General features: G+C 37.1%; 1 pseudogene; it reads left to right on the forward strand.

Moving 5' to 3' along the window:
- Positions 1-6,515: 6,515 nt before the first annotated feature.
- Positions 6,516-8,397, forward strand: LOC146550570 (uncharacterized; annotated as a pseudogene).
- Positions 8,398-18,560: the final 10,163 nt, after the last annotated feature.

The following is an 18,560-nucleotide window of genomic DNA, read 5'->3' on the forward strand; positions in this document are numbered from 1 at the left end:
TCAGCAAAAGTCACATACCACATAGGTATATAACATTTAAAACAAATACAATATCCCATACAAACATGTGTAAAATATACAATAACAGATCAAATTAAGAGTACATTAAAAACAATCACACTGAGTAAAAGAGCTGTTCTCTCCTTCCTTTAAGACAGACTTAAACTCTCCCAAGGTAACCAATTCTGATAATTTCAGTTCCTTCTGCAGATTATTCCAGGAAGCAGGGGCAGCGTATTTAAAAGCAATCAATTGTATGATTTTGTTCGAACGAAGGTTGTATTGGTTGTGGTTTTTACACATATAAACACATAAATAAGATGGAACCAGCCCAAGGAGAGATTTATAGATAAAGATCAACCAATGGGAGAGTCTGCGAATATGCAAAGATGGACATTTAGCAGCAGCATACAAAGAACAATGATGTACATGATTTTCATAGCCAGTAATAAAACGTAAAGCACAATGGTACACAGTATCCAACTTCTTTAGGTAATGGGCAGGTGCATTCATAAAAAGCAGGTCACCATAATCCAATAAAGGTAAAAAGGTTGCACGAATCAAATGTTTTCTCACTTGGAGGGAGAAACAGGATTGGTTTCTAAAAAAGTAACCTAGTTTTAGTTTTAACTTCGACACAAGCCTTTGAATGTGAGTCTTATATATGTGTTCAAATATAAGACACGGTTTAAACAATAACGTATATCGGTTTTGAGTAAAGGTTTTAAACAGTATGATACGTCAAAATTTTATTAATAATCATCACTGTAATGATAGTATCATATTTTTACACAAATGACAGTTAGTGGACTGCTAGCACAAGGTCACTTTCCAAGCCTTCACGACTGTGTTACTGAACAGCTTTAACTAACCACATGTTTTACCGTATTAAAAAATATCAACGATATATTCCGATGAGTTTTAACGTCTTTCATCCACGTTTAAAAGTTCATGAAAAGGTTTTGCGCTCAGTTGTGAGTGATTTAGTTTAAATCATTTGTGCCGGATTTTGTCAGCCACAGTCAGTTTTTCGAAGCTTTTGTCTCGATGCAGTGGTTTTCAGTTGTGGTTAATGAAGCTAAAGTGGCTCAGTCCAGCGACATAACTGTTTTTTCGCATCATGCTGTCGGAGCCCCATGACTTTATGGCGTTATTTTTGTGCCACTATTCTGAGCGCACGTAAAAAAAAAGTTTGCAGGAGAAATTTATTTTGCATTTTGAGGAGAAATTTATTTTGAGCTGACAAATGCGTCCTCCTTTTAGGTTTGTCTAAAGGTTTGTGTTCGTTTAGAGGCGTTAAGTCCGTGTCAGTGTGTTTATATTTACTGTTAAGAGTAAATATCTCACAAGAAAATTTGTAGAATCATTATTAGAAAATAACAGTAAACGTCCTTATATGTTTTGAAATGTGTTAATCTATTGGAATGACTGCATATCAAGTGCTCACATTTGCAATTTTGAAAAAAGGGGGTAGAATTATCTTAAACATCTTTAGTCAGAGATTTTATTACTTTACCTATTACTGTTTAACAAATTTGTGATATCTAGACTTATATATAGATGTCACGTTGTGATCTGTCACCAAATTGCTACAGAAACCAGGGCCTATCCCCTTTTTAATCTAATAAAGAGTTTCCTTGTGTTATATAGGAACCTCACCTTTAAAATGTTAGCATTAATTTAAACATGTCTTTAACAAACATGTTTGTGTAAATTTTTTATTTTGGAGACTGCTATTAATGATAATGTTGCTTTCCTTTCAGGTAATGGAAGATCCCTCAACTTAAATTCACCTGATCAGCATGTAGACTGTGCATTATAAAGTAAGTTGTGATAACATGTTATATTAAATTAAACTAATGGTTTTGAAATTGAAGCGGCATAAAATTACCAAGTTGACCCCACTTAATCTAACTTATTTGTTTTTGTAAAAACAATAAGTAGAAAATAATTGCTTATTATTTGTAGGATTTTTTTCTTCTTCTCTATAATCTCAACATCAAATGTGTATAGATACCCATGCTCTTACATTTGTCATGAAAAACTATTTAGATTCTTAGATATATATTGTTCCATCACTTTAGGACCTGGCAAATGGGATGGCAGTGTAAGATATGCAAATCTTTTTCTACTACAAAGGGGAATCTTCTACGTCATTACAGATTACAACACGCAACATTTGGTCGTGGACAGCACCAGCCATGTCTGTATGGCAGTTGTCCTTGCACATTTAAAACACAAGGAGCCCTTCGCACACATTTGTCCAGATACCATACTGCTGAAGAGAGTCCAAGGCCTGGAGTGATCACTGCATTTAAGTGTTTGGCTTGCACTGCTTTTTGCTCTACTCAGAAGGACTATTTTCAGCATATAGGAAATCACTTGAAGAGACACGAAACTGTATTTTGCGTTTTTAATGGATGTGACTTTTGCACAAATATATACAATACATTTCTAAAGCACAAAGGCAGGAGACATACATGTTGTTCCTTAACTGATTTTAAGAAAGAAGTCTTGGAAAGTCATCCTAGTCAGAACACTGACCATTCTGATGTCCCTGAACTCAACAGTGATGAATGCTCTAGTGATGATGATCCAGAAAGTGCATCTTGTACTGTTCTTCAAGGACTTGGCTTACTTCTACTCAAGTTAGAAAGCACTTACAATGTTTCAGTGAGGTGCATTAATGCTTTGGTTGAAGATCTCTTCTATATTTCTTCTTCAGCATCTGTGGAGGCGGTTAAAAATATAATTGATTCAGCACTGAAATCTAACAAATGCACAGTTGACCACACTATCATAAAGGACTTGGCTGAACAGTTGTGCAGCTCTCATCCCATTAGCAGAGCTCTTGGAGCAGGCGGGCCACTTGGTTCAGCTTTTAAGAGAAATAAGTATTTTAAGGAGCATTTCCAGTTTGTGGATCCTATTGAATATATTCTTGATGCTGAACAAAAAAAAGAGCTTTCAATATGTACCAGTTCTAAAGACTTTGCAAGAAGTACTGAAAAACAAAGATATTGCAGTGGAAGCCTTTTCGAGGTGCTCAAGTAGCACAGGGCATTTTGAGTCCATTTTTGATGGTACGTGTTTTAAGGACAATGACTTTTATGCTGTAGAAGAAACAAGACTCTCTATAATAATTTATGTTGATGAATTTGAGGTGTGTAACCCATTAGGAACCTCTCGAAAAAAACATAAAATAACTGCAGTTTATTGGGTTTTGGCCAATTTGCCATCGAGATTACAGTCTGCCTTAACATCAATACAACTAGCTTTACTTTGCAAATTTGTTGATGTGAAACAGTTTGAATACAAAGTAGTATTGGATCCACTTTTGAAAGATCTTGTCACTCTTGAACAGGAGGGGGTTTTTATTTCATATTTAGGGAGAAATATTAAAGGCGCCTGTTAGGTTTTGTATTGTTGATTGTCATTTATGCTTAGAAATATTTAACCATATATGCTTAGAGGTGTATAATCAATTGTGTAGTGATAGCACTGTGATCTTTAGCAGGCTGCAAAGGCTTGGTGTGCATTCTAGAGTGGAATGCACACCCACATCCTAGGAGCATAAGAGAGGTCCTATCTTCTCTTTGTTGATACAGTATATGGTATAGCAAACACACGTATATCTCTCTAAGTATAAGAGCCTTTTGTTCAGATGGAGCCGCTAGACTCCTGGCACCAGCTTTGGGGAGTCTTCACAGGGTCACATCTTGACCTCACACAAATCACACACACACACACACACACACACACACACACACGGTACTCTTTGTGTGTATGTAGACGTCATATGTTAATGAACCTATGCATATTCATGTAACCTCAATAAAAGAGCAGTGTTACGGGAGAATGGACGAGAGCAACTGGGGTCAAGCGAAGGAATGGCGTTTGTCCGGTTCTCTCCCGTGCACGAGAAACATGAAGAACTTTGCCTACTTCGTGTCTTGCTTGCGGTGTAATTATATTGTCCTCAACGTTCCAGCGAATAGGTTCAAGCTACAAACCTATCAGCGCCCTACACTGTGTTGTAGCTGATAACCTTGGTGCTTGTTGAAAGTTTTAACGGGCCATATGTTTGTAGATTCTGCCTTGGACATTCTTCAGAGTACCAGACATAAGAAGTACGGTCTGGGGTCTTCCCACTTCGAAAAAAGGATGACTATGTTTTACACGTACAAGCTGTCAAAGAAAATCCTAATTTAGTGCCTTATTTTGGCTTAAAGCGGTCATGTCCATTAACTGATCAACTTAATAATTTACACTTTGTGTCTGGATACCCACCAGATGTCCTTCATGACCTTTTTGAGGGAATAGTGCCAAGAGAGTTAGCATTGTGTTTTCAAGTTTTTTTGAAGAAGCACTACTTCAGTTTGACTGAACTGAATAATATAGTCACATGTTTTCCATATAAGGGCTCAGACAAATTGAACAGTCCACAAGCAATCCCTTCAAATTTTGCTGGTCGCAAAACTGTAGGAGGAAATGCTCATGAAAACTGGGCCCTAATACGTTTGTTGCCTTTCCTTGTTGGTTTACGTGTACCTGAAGATGATCCTGTTTGGCAACTTCTTCTGACTTTGAAGGACATTGTTGAGTTAGTGGTTGCCCCTGTTCACACAACACAAAGTATTGCCTACCTTTAATTTAAAATATCTGACCATCGTGTCAGATATTTGGAAGTTTTTCCTGATCAAAGGCTCACACCAAAACACCATTTTTTGGAACACTACCCTGCTTTAATAGAAAAATATGGGCCATTGGTTGGAGTATGGACAATGTGCTTTGAGGCGAAACACAGATTTTTCAAGCAAGTTGTGAGACACACTAACAATTTCAAAAATGTGTTGCTGACCCTTTCTACAAGGCATCAAATGATGATGGCATACCACATGCAATCAAAAGAGGTGAAACCTGCCCTGCTTGTCACAAAAATATCCAGAATGCCTGTAGATGTGCTGCATCCAGACATACAGGCAGATTTGAGAGCAAGATCACCATCTCTGACTTGTGTGCAGCTTGCCACCACTGTCACCTACAGTGGAACAAGATACACTGCTGGGATGATCCTGTCTAATGGTTCAACATGTGGACTACCAGACTTTGCTGAGATAATACAGATAGTCGTTTTGGATAATTGTGTATATTTCATTGTGAAGTTACTTGCTGCATGGTATGTAGAGCATCTGAGATCTTTTCAACTGGAGGACACTGGCAAGATCAGTCTTTTGGAGCAGCAGAAACTTGGTGACATGTGGCCCTTGGCTTCTTACAATGTGGGAAGAAAACGCTTGGTAACCCTGAAACGTTACATCTGCTGTGAATAATAGGTAAAAAACAAAAAACAAAACGACAACAACAAAAACTTGATAACATGTAAATCTCCCAAGTATTTGTTATTTGCAACATTTGGTGTGTTGAAGTGTGCTTTTTGTTTTATAGTTTTATATCTCAACTATTGTATAAATGAAAAGTAATAACTAATTTTATTTAATTGAAGGGAAATTTAACTCTGCCCATTTACATTTTATTTTAGGTTGAACAAGATGGAGGCAAAGCTTCGTGTAATTATTGATGACCAAATCGAGAAGTTGGTTCTTCCATCAGGGATCCCACCAACATTGGAGGAGCTGCAGAGTGTTGTGAAGGATACTTTTGGGATTTCAAATGACTTCAGTCTTCAGTATTTTGACCCAGAATTCCAGGACTACTTCACTCTTCACAGTGACGGCGATATCCTACTAGATGTACGAGCCAGGATCAACGCAGCGTGGATGAAATAGCGCCAAGTCCTGTGTGACCGAAGAATGCCCAATCGCCTCAAGTCAAAGATCTACAAGAGTGTAGTGCGCCCCGTTGCCCTCTATGGATCCGAGTGCTGGCCAGCCAGCGCAAAGCACGAACAAGCCCTTCACACGATGGAAATGCGGAGATGGATGGACCGAATCAAGGACGATGTGAAGAAGATCGAAGCCGATCTGACCGACGCCCTTGACCGACCCAAGTGGAGACGACTTTGCAGAAAAGCGGACCCTGCAACCGAGCGGGAAAAACGCTAAGAGGAAGAAGACTTCACTCTTCACAGAGCTGACCAGATAAAAGACAAAGACACTGTGAAGGTTGTTGGCATCATCCCGGTCATGCTAAGCTTGACTCCGGTTGATGACAGTTTTGGCGGCCCCTCTGGCCAACTGTCTGACTATGACTCCTCATATGCTGAGTCAGTTGTATGTCAATGCAGACTCTGCTGCAACTACTTCTTCTCAGGACACCATTATTCTCAAAAGGCAGAAGACCACAGAACGTTGTGAGCCCTGGCCGAAACAGTTTCCCATTCCACAGTTTGCATATGAAACTGAGATGTACCTGGAAAGAGCCACTGAGGAGTATAAAAAGAATGGAAATCTTCTGCCCACCTCCAAAGTAAAGACTGATATTCTTGAGAAGTTGGCTGAAACTATATTTACATTTACGGCCCATCCTTCAAGTACACAGGTTAGTTATGTTGCTGAGGCACTTGTGACAAAATACCCTTGTCTCAAGGAACCTGGCTCTTTCTCAGGTTATTATGGTTGGCAACAAAGCATCAAATACAAGATGGCCAATTATCGTACAAAACTTAGAGGGTTTGGTGTTCCTGAGTTGACATGCAATGCCATGAAACACAAGAGTCCAGGTGACCAGAAGTCTGCAAATAAAGTGAAAAAGCCTCGGAAAGCAGAGGTAAATTACCTTCCGCCATATCCAGCAGGTGAAGATGAGGACAGTCAAGAAGAAGAGAGAATTCAGTTGCTTACTGAAGTCAAGAAAAGAGACAACAACAAAGTGATAAAAGAAAAAATGGCTAAAACATTTGCACATAGACGACATGAAATTGTCAACCTGTCCCCCAGCATTGAAGACATCAAAGCCAGATGGCCAGCTTTGTTTGAGGCATCTCATGTGAGTTCCAAATTCATTTTAGGTAGGCTTTTGGTTTTTTTTAATGTAATCTTTCAAACTTCAAATAATTTGAGGCTGCATCATGGTTTTTTTTGTCATTCAGCTGCAGGATGAGTTCTACAGGATCACCCTGGTACACCTTGAACCCAAATTCATGTCCATGCTGGATGAGTACACTCCCAAACTGTTAGCCCTTTTCCATTCCAAGGGGGGAGCCATGGGATTGAAGTTGCAGGCTATCATAGCCAAGGTATTTTCCACAGACATTTCAGCTTGGAATTTTATTTAAAGAATTTTTTTGTCAAATTTCATTTGCATGGTGCACAGCTCCACTAATTTGTTTGCATGTTTTTGTCAGTGCAAGAGGACGCCACTGATATAATTAACAACACAATTATGGGTTTCATGTTTTAATTGTATTTTAAATACATGTCTGTTCTTAGTAAAAAAAAAAAAAAAAAAAAAAAAAAAGTAATACAGGTATTGCTGGGTTTTTGTTTTGTCCCAAGAAGGAAAAACCCTTTCTGACAAACAAACTAAATTAGATAAAAAACTAAATGACTAAATTAATGTAATTTACTAAAACGACACATTTAAAGATTGAAGCTTACAAGCATACAACTTGTTTAAGCATACAACTTGGAATTGTCTTTACCTACAGTATATAGTGTTGACAATACCTTTGTGTTGACTGTCAGCAACCAGGCATGTGCATTAACATCAGCTAATTATCGCACATAATGTTCCATGTGATGATAATTTGATATTTAACAGTTTTTTTTTTTAATACTGCCAATTCTCACAGTTTTGTCTTAATAAATGGTCACTTATCTGATGATAATTTTTGGAATTCTTGTTCATTTTCAGTCACCAAGCAATCCTAGCAATAACATAACCAGAAATCTGGTTATTCAGTGCTTGATGGTGTACCCTTGGGGAGTCCATTGATCAACTGATCAAAGAGTACAGTGTAAGTGTTGAAGTAGAAACATTATTCTGTTTTTGTTATTCATATGTGTTTGTCAAGTTTCAAATAATTTGAGGCATTATCATGTTTTATTTGTCATTCAGCTACAGGATGTGTCCAGGAAATATTTCATGTGTGCAACTACAGTCAGAAAACCCATGTGTTTGTTGTTTCAGGATGCTGATGAGGATGGTGTGTCACAAGATCTTTCTGAACAGAGGATGAAAATCTACAAAATCAAGGCTGTTGGATCTGAGGAGGATGACATTGGCATTGTGCTGGAGGGTGTGAGAGTTATGCCTGCTCTGGGTAATTTTCCAAGAGCATGCGCAATGCTGGTTGGATTGACATATGCAGTCGATCTTGCCTATCTCAAAGAGCTAAAATACACCTTGGAAGTATTCCAGAAACTTTTCCTTGAACTGGATTGTGCTAAGCTCTCACCAAAAGTGAACAGCCTCAAGAACAAGTTATTGGCTTAAACGAGGACTCTGAAAGAATGAAAAGGAAGTAAGCTCACTGAAAACCTTTGGTTTGTCTTTGTTAGATGCAGCTATCTTTTCAGTTTTCAAGTTAATTTCAACTTATTCATATCTTACCCAAATGACCTGCAATGTGTCAGGCTGTATTTGTGCTCTTCATTTTAATGTTTGTTTTTTATTACCTACAAGTTTCTTAGGAATATTCTGTTTGAAAGGCAACAAATTGGAGGAATCACTAGTGAAGCTTTTCTTTGTTTATAGTGTATGTTACTATAAAACATTAGTTTAAAACAACTTTAAAATTTAACAGAAGTGCAGTCCTGTAGCTGTAGAAATGTTACTTCCTCTTACATGTGTCTTAGATTTTCTCAGGTTAAACATCCAAATTGGGATAAAAGGTTGATTTACATTATTGATATTCCATGTACATGAGTGAAAAAACTTTGTTCTACAGTTATATTGAGTGATTCAATTTAACAAAAGATTGACTAACAAAACCTTTTGTTAGTCAATCATAAATAAGTAACAGAGATAAAGGAAACGGTAAAGGATATTCAAATTTCAGGTTCATGTTGATATTACAGTCTAATCTAAAGATTAATTTCTTTTTTACAAAACTGGTTTACATTCATGCAGTTCCTTTATGTTGCTGTTGCTCTGTACACAAAGCTGTGTGATAAACTGTTTATGACACTAAAACAAATTTACAGCAGAGGAATGTATTTAGGAGATCAGGAGATTGATAAGAATTCAGTGTATACGAGCAGAAAAATGTTATATTATAAATTACTGTGTTTTATTTTCCACAATAAAACACATTGCTGTTTTGATGTTTTCTTTGTGAAATTGATTCATTTTACTCAGAAAATAAGTTAAATTCATTTCATTTTCTCTTATTATTCAGTCATTATTTTTAAGGTTTATTTGGAAAATTATTGAATCCAATTTGAGTTTTACTGAAAAAACAAGAAGATTTCATTTCTTTGCAATGGATATTTTAGGAAGTTTTTACTAAACCTTTGCCAGATAGTTAGTAAATTCAAAGTAATTTTTCTCAGAGACTTATTTCATATCAATTTTTTTTTTTTGGTAAAGTTGGGCAATTTAAACCTTCAGTTTGAGATTTTGACCCTAAATCCAACACATATTTACAGTTTAATTCTATTAATATCTACTTTTGTTTTCTATTTGAATTTAATTAACATTTTCTCTACATTTTACATAAATCTTTTGAAATTAAAATCTACTTAATTATTTCAAGTGTCACTTTGTTGCCATAACTTTTTTAAGTAGCCTCTAGTCACAGTTTTTACAGTGTGGGTCAAATTTGATCCAGTGTCTTGTGGGGTATTAAATACTTAGGTTAGTAGATACTAAAATGATAAATGGGTTATGAACAGCCAGGACCCATAAAAAGAAGCTTGCAGTACTCAAAATGTTAAAGCTGACTTTGATAGACAAGTGTCAGGACAAAGTGCATCCCAGCTTGCTGTGCATGGTTCTGTGTACCTCCAGACCGTATGCCCACACTCAGCCTTGGTCTTTTTCCTGTTTTTTGGAAATATTTCAGATTTATGTGGTACACATTTTTCTTTCTTTATTGTCCATTGGTGAGAAATACTAAGATGTTCTTATCCTGGTTCATACTATGTTGTTCATAGTACCATTTTGTTAGAATCAGCCCGCATCTCCCTATTTAGACAACATGTCACAAGTATCTAACCACTGCAACTAACACATTTCAAATGGTCCAACCTTTAATATGAAGTTACATGTTCTCAGCTCAGAGAGTGAAGAAAGTGTTTTGAGAGGAGCTGATGTTTCGCATGTAAACTATGGGCAACTTTAACAATCATGTGTAGTTCTAGTTGAGAAACACACAATTTTCCCTAGCGAGCAGAAGTTGCTACGGTGTGCACTGACTGAAATGGCTGGTCTGTATGAATTTGTAACTAAGACCTAAAAGAGCTACTCTTTTTTGCCTTATTTTCACTTTAATTTAAAAAAAAGAAAATTGTATTTTTTGCTTTAGCTGCAAGTCAGTGATTAGGTTTACTCACTGAAAACGTCTTGGTTAGGTTTATGAATGACAGATATGTTGGGTCAAGTAATACACAAGGATACCTTGTGTTTAAGTGAGTCAGTGGCTCTGACAAAATGATATTAACAGACACCGTTAAAATGGGTTGGCCGCACACACTATGAGGAACTAATAATATTTATATAATATTTGTTGTCCCTTGCATTGCCTTTCCCACGTCAATAAAATCCATTTAACTACTACATGAAAACAGGGAGAGCAAGTGAGATAGATTCTTCACCTTAAGTACAAAATTAATTGGCAATGGATTATAACTGCACATTAAGACATCGTATGTTTCAGATGCCTGCAGCTTTCCCAAGGTCTCACACATACTGTGGTGCATTTATTCTTTTTAACAAATTACCATTTTCCATTAATGGTTCAGAATTAAAAGGACACTCTTCAAAAGACTTGATAAACCATAAACTCCTACATCGTCAAAGCTTATATGCATGGCTTTTCTAGGAAACCACTCAGGAGCAAACTCTACCGTACACCCCTAAAAGAAAACAACAAAGAAAAAACTGAACAAAAATACAACTTGACATTATGTTCTTTTTCTTTAAACTCTGCCTATGTTATGTCATTTACATTCCTACCTGCATTAGCCCATCTATTTTCATCATATTATTCCTGTCCTTTGTCGTTTCCCCTTTCCCAATTCCATTTTTGGACAAGTCATCAGCAAGGTCTTTTACTTTTCTGCCACTTTTAGGTGGTAGTGTGGGCAGAATATCGAGCTATAAAAGGTAAAATTACTTCAACCACGAGCAAGTTGATTGCTCGCGGTTGAGGATGTTAAAAGGCATAAGGTGAATACTGAGAGCCTTAGGGACTGATGTGAAAATGTGAAAAAAAAGTCCCTTTAAAAAAGTGCACATTAAGACATAAGCTATATATGTATATCTATCTATATCCATCTATTGTCACGGTCCAACAGATCTGCCTGAGAAATTCTGCTTTGTTTTCTCTTTTTCCTCTCTTCCTCTCTCTCCCTCTGTCGCCTGGGCAGAGTTCATTGTGGGCTCCCACCTTTGGCCTACATACCTGGGAGATGATCAACACCTGCGTCTCATTCACTGGCCTCTACTAAAGGGAAGAAGCGAGACTGATCTTCGCTGAATCTTTGCTTGACCTGTGTCAGTGAAATCCTGGCTAGGACCTTGCAGTCTAGTTCCCGTGGTTTTGCTTCTTGCGTTAACACATTGTTTCCCTGTATACAGACACCCTGGACCTGCCCTTGTTCCCTACAGCGATCCTGGTGCGAGAGAGGAGGGAGAGACTGGTGAGATACCAAGAGAGACTGAAGAGGAGTGAGAGTGTCCCCCTGCTTTTCCCTGTGGATTCCCTGGAGCCCTGATCCCCGCACCCTTGTATTTAGCATTTTGTCACTGTCACACATTTCACCTGGTGTTTGTGAATAAACCCTCTGTTCTTCCTTTGAGCAAAGGAGTCCTGCGTTTGAGTTCCTCCAGTTACTGTAACATCTATACACTGTGAAGAAGGATCTTAGAGAAGCAAGTATTGCTGCCCACTGTACTGAAGATCTATAAGCAAAACGTGTAAAAGACATGCAGGTGTGTCCATTTCATGCTTTACCTATCCAAAATGTGAAATGTACACACATGCAGAAGTTGCAGGAAGCTGCAGTAACAGCAGAGGGAGATATTTTATTTCAAGCCCACATGAAAATAATCACTGGAAAGAATTTAATCAGATATAATTAGCACATTTACTTGTAAATACATATTAGCTGCCTAGCTTAAATCATTCACAGCGATTAAGGACCATGGAATGTACTTCATACATTTTTTGCTCATTACAGACTTTGTGGATTTTAACTATACTATCTCCCCATGCTGGTAATGCAAATTCTGCATGCAGTTAAGCATCTTCTTCATATGTGTCCATTCCATGTTTTGGAGAGGCAAAGTGTGAAATGGACACGGTGGACATGCGTGTCTATTACACATTTTGTCATGATACTGGGTTGCTATAAGGCCATTTCCAGACAATTTGAAATCCATCATTCTACAGTGTGAAAGGCTACTCACAAGTGGAAAACATTCAACACAGTTGCTATTCTTATCAGGAGAGGATTGTATAAGTACAGGATATTTGGAAGAGTTGCCAGGAAAATATTTTTTCCTCTGAAAAGGAAAAGGGCTTAGGTTTATATCTGAACAAACCACTCGCAGAATGGTGTATTTGGACAGGACCAGATGGGGAAATGTTTGGCCATAATGCACAGTGTCCTTTTTAGCAAGAATGAAAGGCAGAATATCAGCACATTGCATCCACAGGACTTGGGAAGCTTGCAGTCATTAAGTTAGCCACAAATTTATCTGCATACCAAAGTATTCTCAAACCATTGATAAGGCCATCTGTCTAAGAGCTAAACCTTGGTCCAAATTGAGTTCTGATCCAAAGCACACCAGAAACTCTACAACTGAACTGCTTAAAAAAAAAAAAAAAAAAAAAAAAAAAAAAGTAAAGGTGTTTCAAAGTCCAGACCTCAACCCAATTGACATGATGTGTCAGGACCTTAAAAGAGCTCTGTCGAAACAGCTCTGCAAACAAGAGTAGGCAGAATTCCTCCACAGTGACGTGAGAGACTAATAAAGTTATACAGAACATGATTGCTTCAAGTTATTGTTGCTAAAGGTTGTTCACTGCATTTCGTTGCCCTGTACCTGTGCAATGACAATAAAGTTGAATTCTATTCTATTCTATTCTATTCAACATGCATCAGACACTGCTTCTGTATTTTGGCATAGATTTTGTTTTTCAATTTTTTTCTTATATTTTTTTTTTATTATCAATATTTAGTATAAAACTCATTTTATTAAATCTATTTATTTGAAATTAAATGTTAAAGACTTAGCTTAACGCTTACAAAAGGGATATTACATATTTTAATAACACAGGTTATGGTTTCGTGTTTTTCATCAAAATTTTCCATCCCCTCAATGCCAAATACCTTGTACCATATACGTTGGAAATAAGTAGTAGTGGCATGAAGGATATCTGACATTTACATGAGAAGTAGGATGCTTAGTAAATTAAACAGCAAGCAGTCTGATACTGTGATGATAGACAAGCAGGAAACTTTAGCTTTTCTTTCATCGTTTCCTGGGTGTTTGAAGTCGTGTCTTTGCATCAACTATCAATAATCCAAGACCTAAAGGCCTTAATTCTAGTGTTCCTTAATGTTTAATGGCAATACACAGGCACTGAAGAAAACAAACATGATAAGGGATGTGTGATGAAATGTGGATGGCTCATAGAAAATTAGTATTAGTCTATAATGTTAAAGTGGATTATGAACAGTCATATTCCTCATGCAGAGCATGTTTGATGACCTGCATAGTGATACATGAGCCTCTGGCTTTTAAAGTCTGCCACATTAACATTTTTTTAGATTAAGATGGAAGCCTGTTTTTATGGACAATAAATACATTGCTGAGAATAAAAAATTCAAAGTCATAAATTCATCATAACAGTGGCTTTCCTGGAATAATTTCAACACTGCATGATTACAGATCAATGTGATTCTAGTTTTTATGGTGTATTTATTTATTTAGAAACGTACACCCCAATGAAGACTTTCTTTCGTGTGTATTAGATATTAAATAGAAAGAGGGTGAGAGATTAAAACAGTTTACTGGAGCGTAACATAATGTAATACAGAAAGGAGAAGAAAACAGCTACATTACAGCAATACTAATCACTGAAACTCTAATTTTATGCATCCATCCTGCAGACACAGCTGTGCCTAGCTTATATTTTCTGTATACATCTTTTTGTTTTTGGATTTAACCATAAATAAATAATTACTTTTTGCTGTTTACTTTGTGCAGTCTTTTTCCAGTTGATAAAATGAAATAAAATTGAATTTAACTGAATTGGAAATTAGAGCAGTCTAGACTTCAATATTCCTTTCCTGACTTTGTGAAATGAAATGCAACAAATGATTATTTTCTATTGTGAATTACTGAATTGATATTAACTAAAATCATAAATGGTAAATAAATAATGAAAAAATAATTTCAACAGGAATATTCTCTTATCTAAAAATCAACATTTAAGTTGAAATGTACGCAGAACACAGTACTTTTCTTCATATTTCTTATTTTTGGTTGAGAGAGACTACGCTTGTTGGCATGGAGGATGTCAGTGTTTTTTCCTGAGAAATGTTTACACATTTTTCTGAGACGTCAAAAACAATCTGACTTTCATTAGTAACTTTAATGCTATTCCTAGGCTGAAGCACTTATTTATAGTTTTTAAACAACAGGGTTGTTTGTGTTTAATTAAAAGAGAGTCCCACTGTGTTTTGATTAGTGGTACTATGGCTCACTCTATTCCTGCTAATTACTAGTGCAATTGTGTTTCCATTGATAGCCAGTTGGTCATCAATCTTCCTGTTAAAAAAAAAAAAAAAAAAAAAAAAAAAAAAAAAGGGAAACTTTAAGAAGTCACATGATCACCTCAGATTTCAGCAATATTAACAAGCAAACGACTCAAACATTTCACAGTTTAGCAGTCATTTGTAATGATGATACATTTCCATGTAACTGGTAACCCAAAAAGGGACAATACATCATCATATAATTTTTCTGTTTAGTCATTGTGGATCAGCAACAGGGCCTTTAAAAATATGTCTATGTCTTCGCATTGCATTCTGAACTTATTTATTTGGGCCTCTGGGCATTCACAACTTGCTGGTTAATCAGTAACACCTGACAGCAAAAAAGTTCTGGTTGCCTGAAAAGCTGGTGGAGATTTGAAGAGTAGAATGCCTGTCACCAAACTTAGATGTAAATGTATGACTTTATCTAGATGTTGTGTTAGTGACAATATTCAGTTCATTTTTAAAAAGATAAGACAAGTTTCTCATGACCTAAATGTATTTGAAAACGTTAGTTGTTTACATTTGCATTGGTAACCAGAAAGCTACCCCTATTTTTAGTACATTAAAACACTAAGATGTTACTGATTAAAGAGTAGACAGTTCATGGATACTGAATACATGAATAGTTTAAAGAAAAAAAAAAAAAAAAAAAAAAAAACCAAGATATTTAAGAGCCTCTTTAGACAAGGAAAGAAAATCACCAGTTTGATGAAAAAAAGACAGTCCCAGGAAAAAAGAAGCAAGAGTACTCTCTCCTGCAGACTTCATTAGCATGAACAGTCTCAGAAAATCAATAGTCAACAGCAGTTTTGATTAGAACCAAGCGCAATGCCTCTGGGCACTGATGTAGGTTCCATTAATGTTAATGTGTGCCCAGAATCAGCTGTTGGGTGCAGACTCAGAATCAGAACATAGGAGCAAACTGCTTTGGCTTAGAAATATAAAAGAGGGACAACATCTCTGTTTAAAAGAAATTCATTAAGACAGCAGTTACTTGCATGGTACTCACAACATTACACTCCAGCAGAACACACGTTAAGGTTCTTTAGGAGTGTTTGACTTTGAAGAAGCTGTATCACAATCAGAACTGGATCAGAATCATCTTTATTTTTGCCAAACTCTTACTAATCATTTCACTTTACATCCCAACTGCAAGTGTCGAAACAGGAATTCGACTGCGGTTCAATTTCGTCTTGTGCATGCAATGAATTGTTTTAAAAAAATAGGCAGTATATGCAATATACATCAGTCATTGTCATGACAGGGCCTTATATATAATCACACCTTGACTCATGTGATGAGGCACATGAACGACTCTCTTAAGGGACAACTCCCAGTAGAGCTTAAATACCTGGGAATCTGAAGAACTGACGAAGCTTATCCAATGAGAGGAGAAACGTCTTGAAGAAACTTAAAGAAGTCCAACCACTTTTCTTTCCAAGCTCCTTAAACTAAAAGGTTTGCAGTTTATAAGAAAAGACTCCAGGTGAGAACTACATGACCTTCCTAACACAGTCACATCAGTACACCTGCCTTTATTGATTTAGAAGCAGATTTTGCGTACTCTTGTTTTTGCCAAGAGTGCTGCCCTGTGATCTGCTGAAAACAAACAGGGGAAAAAAAAAAAAAAAAAAAAAAAAAAAAAAAAAAGATAAAACAATATAAAAACCCCAACCTGCTGGTCTCAAGAACTATAGCCCTAGTGAGATTGTTTGGAATGCATTTGACTGCCACACACACACAAACAGCGCACACACACACGCACGCACGCACACACACACACGCACACACGCACACACACACAGTGTGTGTGAATAAAACACAGGAAACCAAAGTAGAGCTCAAAATATATATATATTATGTTTGTTATGAGACATGTATAGACAGATGTACAAAAAATAAATAAATATGCATATATATCACAAACAAAAATAATGTTGACAATACAAAACAGCTTATTAGGTTCCAAAAGGAGGTGGGATGAGGTGTAGTCCAGTATGAGATTTAGTTTAGTTCCATAGACCTGTGATAGGTCATGTGTCAACAGTTTAATTCAGTCCATAGGTTTACGATTCCTACCGCAACGTAGCGGTGGTCGGGTGGCTCGCCATCTCGCGCTGATCAGGGCTGATCGCGGGAGAGAAAAAAAAAAAAAACCTGACCTAAACAAGGTCAAAAACATAAATTATCATTCACCGAAGAAAATGAAACAGCATTCTACTGCTGTGACAAAATAAATCCATAAATAACAAAGACAAGTAATTAATGCCATGTTTCACACAAAAATCAATAAACCATCATCTCTTATAATGAATTTCATTCAAAATACTATTATAGAAAAACATTCTTATGGGTCCCATCAAAGTATATCAGCAATAAAGCTAATAAACATTATCCAAACAGGGCTCGCAAAATTTCAAAATCCCTGGTAGCCCTTCGGGCAGGGACTCTTCAGTTTTTGGTAGCCCAAAATAAATTTAAGTAGCCCGAATAAAAAAAGAGAGCAATTTTTTGATTGATGTTTTGTTTCCTGTTTTGTTTCCGTATAATATTTTAACGGAAACAAAACATTAATCAAAAAATTGTTGAAACACAAATTACAACATTGTATAAAAATTACAATCATCAACTCAAATACTTGGTTCTAATTGAAAACAGAAATTTCTATGAACTTGTAAGAACTGTGTAGGACATGAATCAGTCTGTGTCAGATCCTGAATTTGAAATTTCCACTGAAGTCACGGGTAAGAGGCAAGTGGAACCAAGATCGAGGCCATTTGCTTTTTGAAGTTTGCAAAGACTGCTAAATTGTGCCAGTGGTAGTTCACTCTTTGCAACATAGTAGCTGTTCTAAACTGATTTTCAGGTTTATTTTTAGTATGTTATTTGCAATTGGTATTTGTTCTGGGAAAGATATTGCAGACTGAGCAATGCATTTCTTGCATTTCTCATGGGTTCTAATGGGGGCCTTTCTTAAAATTACTGGTCCCAGTAACAAAGGCGCTTGTCGACTCAGAAATCGAGGGAAAACCAACAACACACCCGGCAGAACATTATGTTATTTACACGGGTGCACATGGTAAATGCTAAATGGCCTGTATTTATATAGCGCTTTTACTCGTCCCTAAGGACCCCAAAGCGCTTTACATATCCAGTCATCCACCCATTCACACACACATTCACACACTGGTGATGGCAGCTACATTGTAGCCACAGCCACCCTGGGGCGCACTGACAGAGGTGAGGCTGCCGGACACTGGCGCCACCGGGCCCTCTGACCACCACCAGTAGGCAACGGGTGAAGTGTCTTGCCCAAGGACACAACGACCGAGACTGTCCAAGCTGGGGCTCGAACCGGCAACCTTCCGATTGCGAGGCGAACTCCCAACTCTTGAGCCACGATCGCCCACATAAGTGGTCCGCATGTGCGCATTCGCTGTCAAAATAAAAGACGCGCACCAGATAAGAAGTTGCAACGCGCGTTTGCGTCCATATAAAAGGCACTGTTTTTGTTCGCTAGGGTAGGATTTTCACGGCACATTCCGCACCACATCTCTGTGCGTTCATCATTTGTTTGAAGCCAGCTCACCTCCTGCAACCACTTTTCTGAGAATACGCGCTTCTTTTGTGGTTCGGACTCCTGATATTTCTTTGTAGGTGGAGGAA

This window comes from Mchenga conophoros, linkage group LG20, assembly GCF_057382185.1.
Source record: "Mchenga conophoros isolate Kocher_MC1m ecotype Shallow Benthic linkage group LG20, M_conophoros_male_GT1.1, whole genome shotgun sequence".
In the NCBI taxonomy this organism is placed as follows: domain Eukaryota; kingdom Metazoa; phylum Chordata; class Actinopteri; order Cichliformes; family Cichlidae; genus Mchenga; species Mchenga conophoros.